Consider the following 10135-nt stretch of genomic DNA (forward strand, 5'->3'; position numbering starts at 1 on the left):
AGATTTTATTTTAATTATCTACTCTTATTCCTATATTTAAGCTATATTATCCTTAATCCTATTATAGCTCTTCAAGCTATATCCTGTCTATTATCTAATATTTATTATTCTATTATTCTGTCTGGTTAGCTCCTAGTCAATAAATATCTGAATCCAACTCTGTCCCCTGACAAAATATATAAGTTAACAATTTTTTTAATATAATATAATTTAAAATTCTTTTAATTTAATTTTTTTTATAAATAAAGTATTTAAATATTATAAATATTTAATTAAACTTCTTATCTTATAATATAATAATATATAAATTATCTTTAATAATTAGTTTATATTTTATAATAAACTTAAATAAATAAAATCTTAATATAAATAAACTTATAAATCTTATATATAATATTAGTAAATTTCTTAATATTTTTTTAAATAAAATAAATAATAAAATAGCTTAATTTAAATCTTAATATTAAATAAAATCTATAATTAGCTATAAATAATAATACTCCTATAGACTTAGAATAAATAAAGTTAATAATAAATTTAATTATTAATAATTATTTAAATTAATTATTTTATAAATATAATATATATATTTATAAATATTATTTTAAAATAATATTAATATATTTAGTTTAATTATTAATTTTAGGATAATAAATAATAAATAATAAATTATAGATTTTTAAATAGAATATTAAGTATTTCTAAAAAATAATAATAAATTAAATTCTATAATTTAATATAATTATTTTAGGGATACTATAGAGTTTCTAGATATACTTAAGATATAGATTAACTATTTCTTCAATATTAATTATTCTAGTATAGGGGAAAAAATACTTTATCTTTATTAAATAATTAATTATAACTAAGATAATATTATAGCTATTATTTAATAATAAGTATATAATAAAGTCTATACTTATATCTTATTAAATATATTTAAGAATTAGTAAAGATTTTAGTACTTCTTACTTTATTTTTTAAAAAAGAATAATTTAATAGTAAAAGTAATAATTCTAGATTTATTAATTAATATATTTATAAATCCTAGATTAGAAATATTTATATAATATTAATTTATATATCTTAGTTTTTCTAAAATATCTAATAATAAGATTTTTATAATAAAGTCTTAGTATTTTAACTTTTATTTTATTATAATTAAGTATATAAAGTTAGTCTTAGTATCTTAAGTATAGACTAGTATATTTATAATTAGCTAGTATAATATTAAGGTATTTTAATAGATTATTTTTTAGAATATTTAAAATAAACTAGAGCTTCTTATCTTATAGATAAGCTTTATTAAATAGTAATTATAGTATTAATAGTAGGAAGATTAGTTTATTAATAATAGATTATTTAGTAAAATATATTTAATATTAGCTATTAATATTTAATTTTAGATTAATAATAGTCTTAAGTAATAGATTTTTAGATTTTAAGATAATCTAGCTCTAGTAAAGAAATTATTTATTCTTTTTTTTAGATAAGTTCTCTAATTTTCTAATTAGTATATTAGATTTAATACTTAATTTCCTAGAGTAGTAATATATTTAGAAATTAAATTTTAATAGAAATTTAGACTAGCAGGCTTATTAATAATTTAATAATTTAATTAATATAAAATACTCTAGATTTTAATAATTTATAATAATTTTTATAAGTAATAAAGTCTCTTTTAATTTAAAATATTATTTTTTAAAATAATAAATAATAATTAATAATTCTTTATTATAAATCTTATAATTATATTTTATTATAGAATATTTCTTAAAAAAAAATATAATAAAGTATAATATATTTTTATTATTATATTATAATAATACTCTAGTAAATATATAATTAAAGATATTAATTTCTAGAATTATATTTTTTAACTAATTAAAAGATTTTAATATTAGGATATTTATAAAAATAATTTTTAATTATTTAAATATTTCTTAATAAATAAGTATTTAGTTAAAATTAATATCTTTCTTAATTAAATTAATTAATAGTCTAATAATTTTTAAAAAATTATAAATAAATTAGTAATAAAAGTTCCTAAAGCTAATAAAGGCTTAAATATTAATTAGATAGATTAATATTTTCTACTTAATAATTATTTTTACTTTATTAAGGTCTATTTAAAAGCTATTTTTACCTATAATTAGTTTTAGGAACTTTATCTTATATATAAAGAATTTATATTTATTAAATTTAATATAAAGTTTTATTATTTATAAGTATTATAATACTTATTAAATATAATAAGTATATTTAATATAGATTTAGCTATAAATTAGAATATTATTTAAATATATAGTATAAAAAATATCTAGATAATTATATAAGACTTTATTAATAAATCTCTAGAATAATATTAAGGCTCTAGTAAGCTTAAATAATATTATTAAGGATTTAAATAGATTTAATTAAGTTTAAAAAATAATAAGATATTTTTATTCTTTCTTAATTTATAGATTATTAAAAGTAAAAATAATATTAATTTTTAAGAAATATCTTATTTCTTTTAAATTATTTAATATCTTTTTTATTAATAGTAGTAAATAATAATCTTTTATAATAATTATATTTAGAGCTTAATAATTTATATAGAATTATAGGCTTTCTCTAGATTTCTTTATAAATAAGATAAAAGATATAATAAAAAAAAATTAAAATAAATAAAATCTTTCTTTAAATTTTTTTTAATCTATTTTTTTAAAACTTTTAGTTTATCTTAGGATATATTATACAGGCTCCTAAATAATAAAGTTTTTTTAGATAGTAATTTAATTTTATAATTATTAAATTAATAAGGTAGCAGGTACTTAGCCTTCTTTAGTAAGAATATATTATAAAATTTAATAAATTTAGGAGATAATTACTCTTATAGCTTAAATTTAATAATAATAATAGGGTTTAGAGTAGCTTTAATATCTATAATAGTAGTAATAAATATCTAGTATTTATAGTAAATATATATAGTATAGATAGTAATTAAGACTCTAATAATATTTTAGTTCTTTAAAAGTTTAGGGCAGGAATTAAGGTATTAAAGAGAAACTTTTAGTAATATATTATATAATATTAAAATCTTTATAAATTTTAGAAATATATTATAATACTTCCTATAATAAGAATTTTTAAATAAAATAATATAATTAGTAAATCTAATTTAAGGATTATAAATCTTTAATTAAAATAATTTAAGAATAATAAAAAAGTATATAAATTAAATTATAAAAAAAATAATATTTTTTTTAGTATAATTATAAATTTTTTAGATTAAATAAATAAAATAAATAATATAATTAAATTTTATTAGAATATTATTAATTTTCCTTAATAAGATAGAGTTTCTTAATAATAGTATTTTTAATTAATTATTTATAGTCTAATTATAATTTATAAAATATTTATTTTTAATTTTAGAATTAATTATAATAAAAATTAATAGAATTTTATTAAAGATTTTTAGATTAATAAATAGAATTATTAATTTAAATTAATAACTTTTTTTCTCTACTATTATTCTAATTATTATAACTTTTAATAGATAGAAAGAATATTAGGGGTATCCCTAATTATAATTTAGGTTAGAGATATTTTATTTTCTAATTTAAGAGATAGGGAGTATTTAATAGGCAGGATTCTAGTTAATAAAGAATATAGATCTAGTTTAATAGTAGATATAGAAGTATAGCTAGTTAGTCTTTAATTAGGATGTAGGTAGCTACCTACTAGGTAATTAGTGCTACTATAGTAGTAATATAGGTATTAAATTTAATAATTAAGGTAGTAGGCAGTAAATAGGTCTATTAGGTCTTTAATAGGAGTAGTAATAATAATAGGATTAATAGGGCCTATAAGAATTTAGGTAGTAGGAGTTAGCTTTAAGATAGGTTAAAGAGGCTAGAAATTCTTTATAAATAGGGGCAGGGTAGTACTTATATAATAATAATAGTAATTTTTTAAATTTTATAAATAATTAATAAAAATATAATAATTTTATAATAAAGTTTTAAAATATATTAATAATTTTTAAAATTTTTAATTAATAATTTATTCTAGAATTATAAATAAGATATCTTTATTTATATTTTTTTCTAATATAAGATATTAAAATTTAGTAAAAAAAATATTAAACTTATAATAAATTTATTAGAGATAAAATAAATTAATATAAATATTAATTTTTAAATTTAGATTTCTAAAAACTTTCTCTAAGATTTTTAAAATTTTAATATAATTATTTAATTTATAGATTCTATCTTAAATATATAATAAGATTTAAATATATAAGATTTCTTTAAAATAATTAATTATATAAGTTATTTTATTATTTAAGGTTAAAAAATAGTTAAGATTTATAATTATTTTCTAATAAATTTAAGAAATAAAGTATCTTAAATTATTTTATTAATTATTAAATTTATTAAGATTAGAAAGTTATTTAAAGATTTAAGTAGTAAAAATAAATATAATAAGAATAATAATAATAATAAAAAAAATAATAATATTAATATTTTTTCTAAAAAAAGATAATAATTAAGAAAATATATTATTTTAAGTAAATATTTTAAATAATTCTTATTAAATTTCTTTAATTTATATTTTTTAATACTTAATTATACTATTTTTTTATTAAATATAATTAAAAAGATTAATAATAATAAAATATAAAATAAATAATTTATAAAGTTCTTTTATAATAATAATAAAAAATTAGTATATCTTAATAATATATTATCTTAATTTATTAGAGATATTATATAGGAGGGTTTCTATATTTTTAAGTAATATAAGTAGTAAGGCAGGTATAATAATAGTAATTAATTTCTAATAAAGAGGAGCTATATAATATTAGGATATAAAATTAGATTTAGATATTTATTAATTAGGAGCTAACTAGATAGAATAATAGAATAATAAATATTAGGTAATAGATAGGATATAGCTTAAAGAGCTATAATAAGATTAGGAATAATATAGCTTAAATATAGGAATAAGGGTAGATAGTCAAGGCAGAATCTAACTAGATAGGTACTACAGCTTCGCGCCGTGACACTAATTATTTTAAAAATTAATATTTTAGACTTTATATTTATTAAGATATTATTATAATATAATAATAATAGAATCCTATATTTAGTAAAATTTTACTTAAAAAAAATAATTTTAATTAAATATAATTATAAGATATATAATAAGAAATTACTAGTAATTATTTATTATTTAAAAAAATAAATTCTAGAATTAGAAAAATATTACTATCTAATTAAGATTTGTAAGAGCATGTGATTCAGGCAACATGTCTAAACCATTGGACCAAAAGGTCACTATGATCAGACCTAATATCTGATCTGCCTGAATCCCACCTTATATACCCTAGTAATCATTGCCTTGGCACCAGTATACCTAGTGCATGCCGTGACAACTATCTCCTTCCTTGAAATAAGGCTTGACCGCAAGCCGACTAGCATATATTTAGTAGGGACCCCCAGCCCTAAGCCAGCTAGGCTAAGCTAAGGGCTGTGAGCAGGTAGGCGTGGTTCAAATCTGGTAGTGCAACCAGGTCTAGCAGGGAACCTCTAGCACCTATTCAGGTCTAGCAGGATTTTTAACCAAGCCCTAGTACCTTAGGTCTAGCGGGATCCAACCCAGCCCTAGCACCTATTCAGCCTAGTGGGACTCAACCCAGCCCTAGCACCCATTTTTAGGTCTAGCAGGACTACCTAACCCTAGGACTTAATTATCATTATCGCACATATAATGACAACAGCCAGATTCAAACTATAGCTATCTACCCATCAGGTCTGATTATACTTATAAGAGCATGTGATTCGGGCAACATGTCTAAACTATTGGACCAAAAGGTTACTATAATCAGACCTGATGTCTGATCTGCCCGAATCCCACCTTATATACCCTAGTAATCATTGCCTTGGCACCAGTGCACCTAGTGCACGCCGTGACAAGATTATAATTAATTATAGAAATTTAAAATGTTTTATAATAATTAAGATATTAAATTAATAATAAACTTAATAATCTAAATTTTTATCTTACTTTAATTTTATAATTAATTATTACTTAGGTAAATATAAGATAAAATTAAATAATTTAATTAAAAAATTATAGGATTTTTCTAAAAAAAAGAATAAATATTTATTATATTAGAGTTAAATAATATTAAAAAGAAAAAATTTAATAAATTTCTTATTTAAATATTTAAAAAAATTATAGAACTAGTAAATATTATAATTAATCTAGCTTTAAATTATTATTAGAAGAAAATTAATATATTTCTAGTTACTTAAGCTGTCACGGCATAGCCGTGTACCTATCTAGTTAGATTCTGCCCTAACTGTCCGCCTCTACTCCTGTATTTAAGCCACATTACCCCTGATCCTGTTATAGCTCTTCAAGCTATGTCCTTATCCTAACCTGACCCCTACCTATTGTACCTATACATAGATAGCCTGAATATACATCCTGCTATTAACTACATCTACTACCTGCCTGCCCTCTATAATATTATGTAGCTCCTACTCCAGGTATAGTTACTACTAGCATGTTAAAATAACCTAAACTACCCCTAATTATAGACTTGGTCAAGAAGTTCATGAGCTATATTATAAATAATTCTACTATCTAGATTATTTACCTCAGGTCCTATAATAAATATACTAATTTCTTAGAGAAGGAGATTCACACCCTCTAAAACTAAGCTAATAAAGCCAGCCTGGAGCTAGCTAAGAAAGAAAAAATAGTACTATACTAGAAGGAAGAACTAGAAGCTATTTAATAGAAATTAATTAAGTCCGAGCATATATTTACTATACTATAGGTTACTACTATTTTTACTATACTTACTCCTATTACTACCTCTACTCCTACTAAACACGCCCCTCTTACTAAAGTTATAGTAGCTAATATAATAGGAGTACTTATACCTATTTCTACTAGCCCATCTCCTAGTACCTATTTTAGTAAGAAACTTCCTAACCTGTAAGAATTTAATAGTACTTATTCTAATCTCTATTACTTTATATAATAGATCTATAGTAAATTAGATACTAACCTAGACTATTTCCTAGTTACTAAAGCCTGACTAACCTATATAGCAGGATACCTAACTAGAAAGGCTTATAAACTAATCCTACCTAAGATAAGACTTAATATTCCTTAATTTCTAGATTATTCTAACCTACTTAATTATCTAGAAATAATATTTAAAGACCCTAACTAAGTTTAAAATACTTAGAACTACCTCTATAGTTAAAAATAAAAAAACTTAGACTTTAATACTTACTTTATAGAGTTTTATTACCTTACTTTAGAAGAAAAAATACTTAATAACTCCCTAATATTTTTCCTAATTTAAAATATTTTAATTAAACTCTAAAATATATTACTTTATAACCCTGCCCTATTCTAAGACTTTTAAGAATATACTAACTATCTCTAGTTACTAGAAAACTACTATTACTAATACTAGCTATAAGTATCCTATTCTTACCTAATACCTAGTTCCTACTACCCTAGCCTAGTAGTACTAAGAAATTTCCCTAGTTCTATCCTACCTAGTTATCTTATTACACCCCCCATGCCTAGAAAAGATTTAGATACTATAGATCTATCCTATACCTACTGCATATTATACTCCCCTAAGGGAGAATAATATAAATATAAAGAATACTTCTACTATAGAAATAGAGTATACTATATAAAGGACTACCTCTTACTTAACTAATATTCTATATAAATTTAAGAGTAGATAAATATACTAGTATACTTTTCTAGCCTAATCCTTACTATAATATTACCTACTCCCTATACTATAGCTTAGAACAACCCTTTTACTACCCTAGAAGAACCTAACTAACTATACTTACCTAATACCCTGCCTAACTTGGAAAATAGAGTCTACCTGGCTATAGTTACTACCTGGCACTAGAATACATGTAGAAGTCCCTACTACTAGATATACTACTCTACCTGTTCTATACTATTACTAAACTAACTAACTTCCCTAATTCTTATTACATGCGCGCCAACCTCATGGTATGGCGGGTACAACTATATTAAAAAAACTTAAAAATACTAACTTATACTATAACTAATTCTAAAGTTAAAGGAATTAACTTTATAAATTACTAATAAATAAAAATATATAGACTAAAAATTATTCTATTTCCTTATTTAATATTCTTATCTAGCTTCTATAGTAAGGAAATAGAAGAAGGTATAGTAACTTATTATATAGAGATTAACCTATTATTAAATAATTATTATAACTAGAAATTTATTTTTTATATTATCTATCTCTTCTATTATCTAATTATCTTGAGACTGGCCTAGCTTATTATATATAATCTGAAAATATATTTCTCTAATTAAATAGCTATATTTAATAGCTAATACTATTATAAATACTATAATATATCTCTCAAGCCTATAAGAATAAGAGCCTTAATAAATATTCCCTAGAAAAATTAACTTAAGTAACTAAATTAATAAAAAGAATTACTAGAGTTAAAACCTCCTATATCTATAGAAATATACTAAATATTACTAAAAGTACTAGCTATATATACCTACTATCTAGTATAGAAATTATACTAAATCTTATTAAATAAAGTTAATAAAAAACTAAAGTATAGAGATACTAATTCTAAATTACTATCTATACTTTTCCTAGAATTATAAGATTTTCAAGATATGTTTAACCCTTAAGAAGTAGAGAAGCTACTACTATACTAATTATATAATTATAATATTAAGATTTAAGAAGAAAAACAGCCCCTATTTAATAAATTATACCTAATATTACAAGTATAATTAATTACTCTAAAGAAATAGCTAGAAGAGAACCTAAAGAAGGATTTTATATATTCTAGTTTATTTCTAGCTATCTCTCCTATCTTATTTATTAACAAGCCTGGAGGTAGCCTCTACCTATATATAGATTATTAAGGACTAAATATTATATTAATTAAGAATTACTATCTATTACCCCTAATTAAAGAAACCCTAAATAACCTATAAGAAATATAATACTTCTCTAAGATTAATTTAGTAGCTACCTTTAATAATATCTATATTAAAAAGGGGTTAGAGTACCTGATTACTTTTTAAACCTATTTTAGGCTATATAAGTCCCTAGTTATACTATTTAGTCTAACTAGTATCCTAGTTACTTTCTAATATTTTATAAATAATATCTTATAATAATATATAAATATATTCTATAATATATTCTTAGATAATATCCTAATCTATAACTATATAAGAAAAAAATATACTAAATACCTGAGATAAATATTATAAATCCTGAGAGATAATAACCTATATATAAAGATATCTAAGTATAAATTCTACTAGCTAGAAGTCAAGTTCCTGGATATTATTATTAGAAGAGAAGGTACCTATATAAACCCTAAGAAGATCAAGACTATAGTAGATTAGAAGCCACCTAAGATAGTTACTAATATTAAGAGTTTTATAGGATTTACTAGGTTCTACTAATACTTTATTAAAGGATTCTTGTGGATTCTCGTGCCTATTACTATCTTAGAGAAGAAAGGAATCCTATTCTTATAGATTCTAACCTACTAGACTACTTTTAAAATATTAAAAGTAGAATTTATTAAGGAACTAATACTATAGTTCTTTAATTAGGACTAACTAGCTATTTTAAAAATTAATACCTTAGACTTTATATTTACTAGAGTATTATTATAATATAATAATAATAGAATTCTATATTTAGTAAAATTCTACTTAAAAAAAATAACTTTAATTAAGTATAATTATAAGATATATAATAAGGAGTTACTAGTAATTATTTATTATTTAAAAAAATAGATCCTAGAACTAGAAGGATACTAGTATTTAATTAAGATTATAACTAACTATAAAAACCTGGAGTATTTTATAATAACTAAGATATTAAATTAATAACAAGCCTAATAGTCTAAATTCCTATCCTATTTTAACTTTATAATTAATTATCACCCGGGCAAGTATAGGGTAAAACTAGATAACTTAACTAGGAGGTTACAGGATCTCCTTAAGAAAGGGAATAAATACTTACTATACTAGAGTTAAATAATATTAAAAAGAGAAAACTTAGCAAGTTTCC

Source organism: Aspergillus ochraceoroseus (genome assembly GCF_002846915.1).
Source record: "Aspergillus ochraceoroseus IBT 24754 chromosome Unknown P175scaffold_2, whole genome shotgun sequence".
In the NCBI taxonomy this organism is placed as follows: Eukaryota; Fungi; Ascomycota; class Eurotiomycetes; order Eurotiales; family Aspergillaceae; genus Aspergillus; species Aspergillus ochraceoroseus.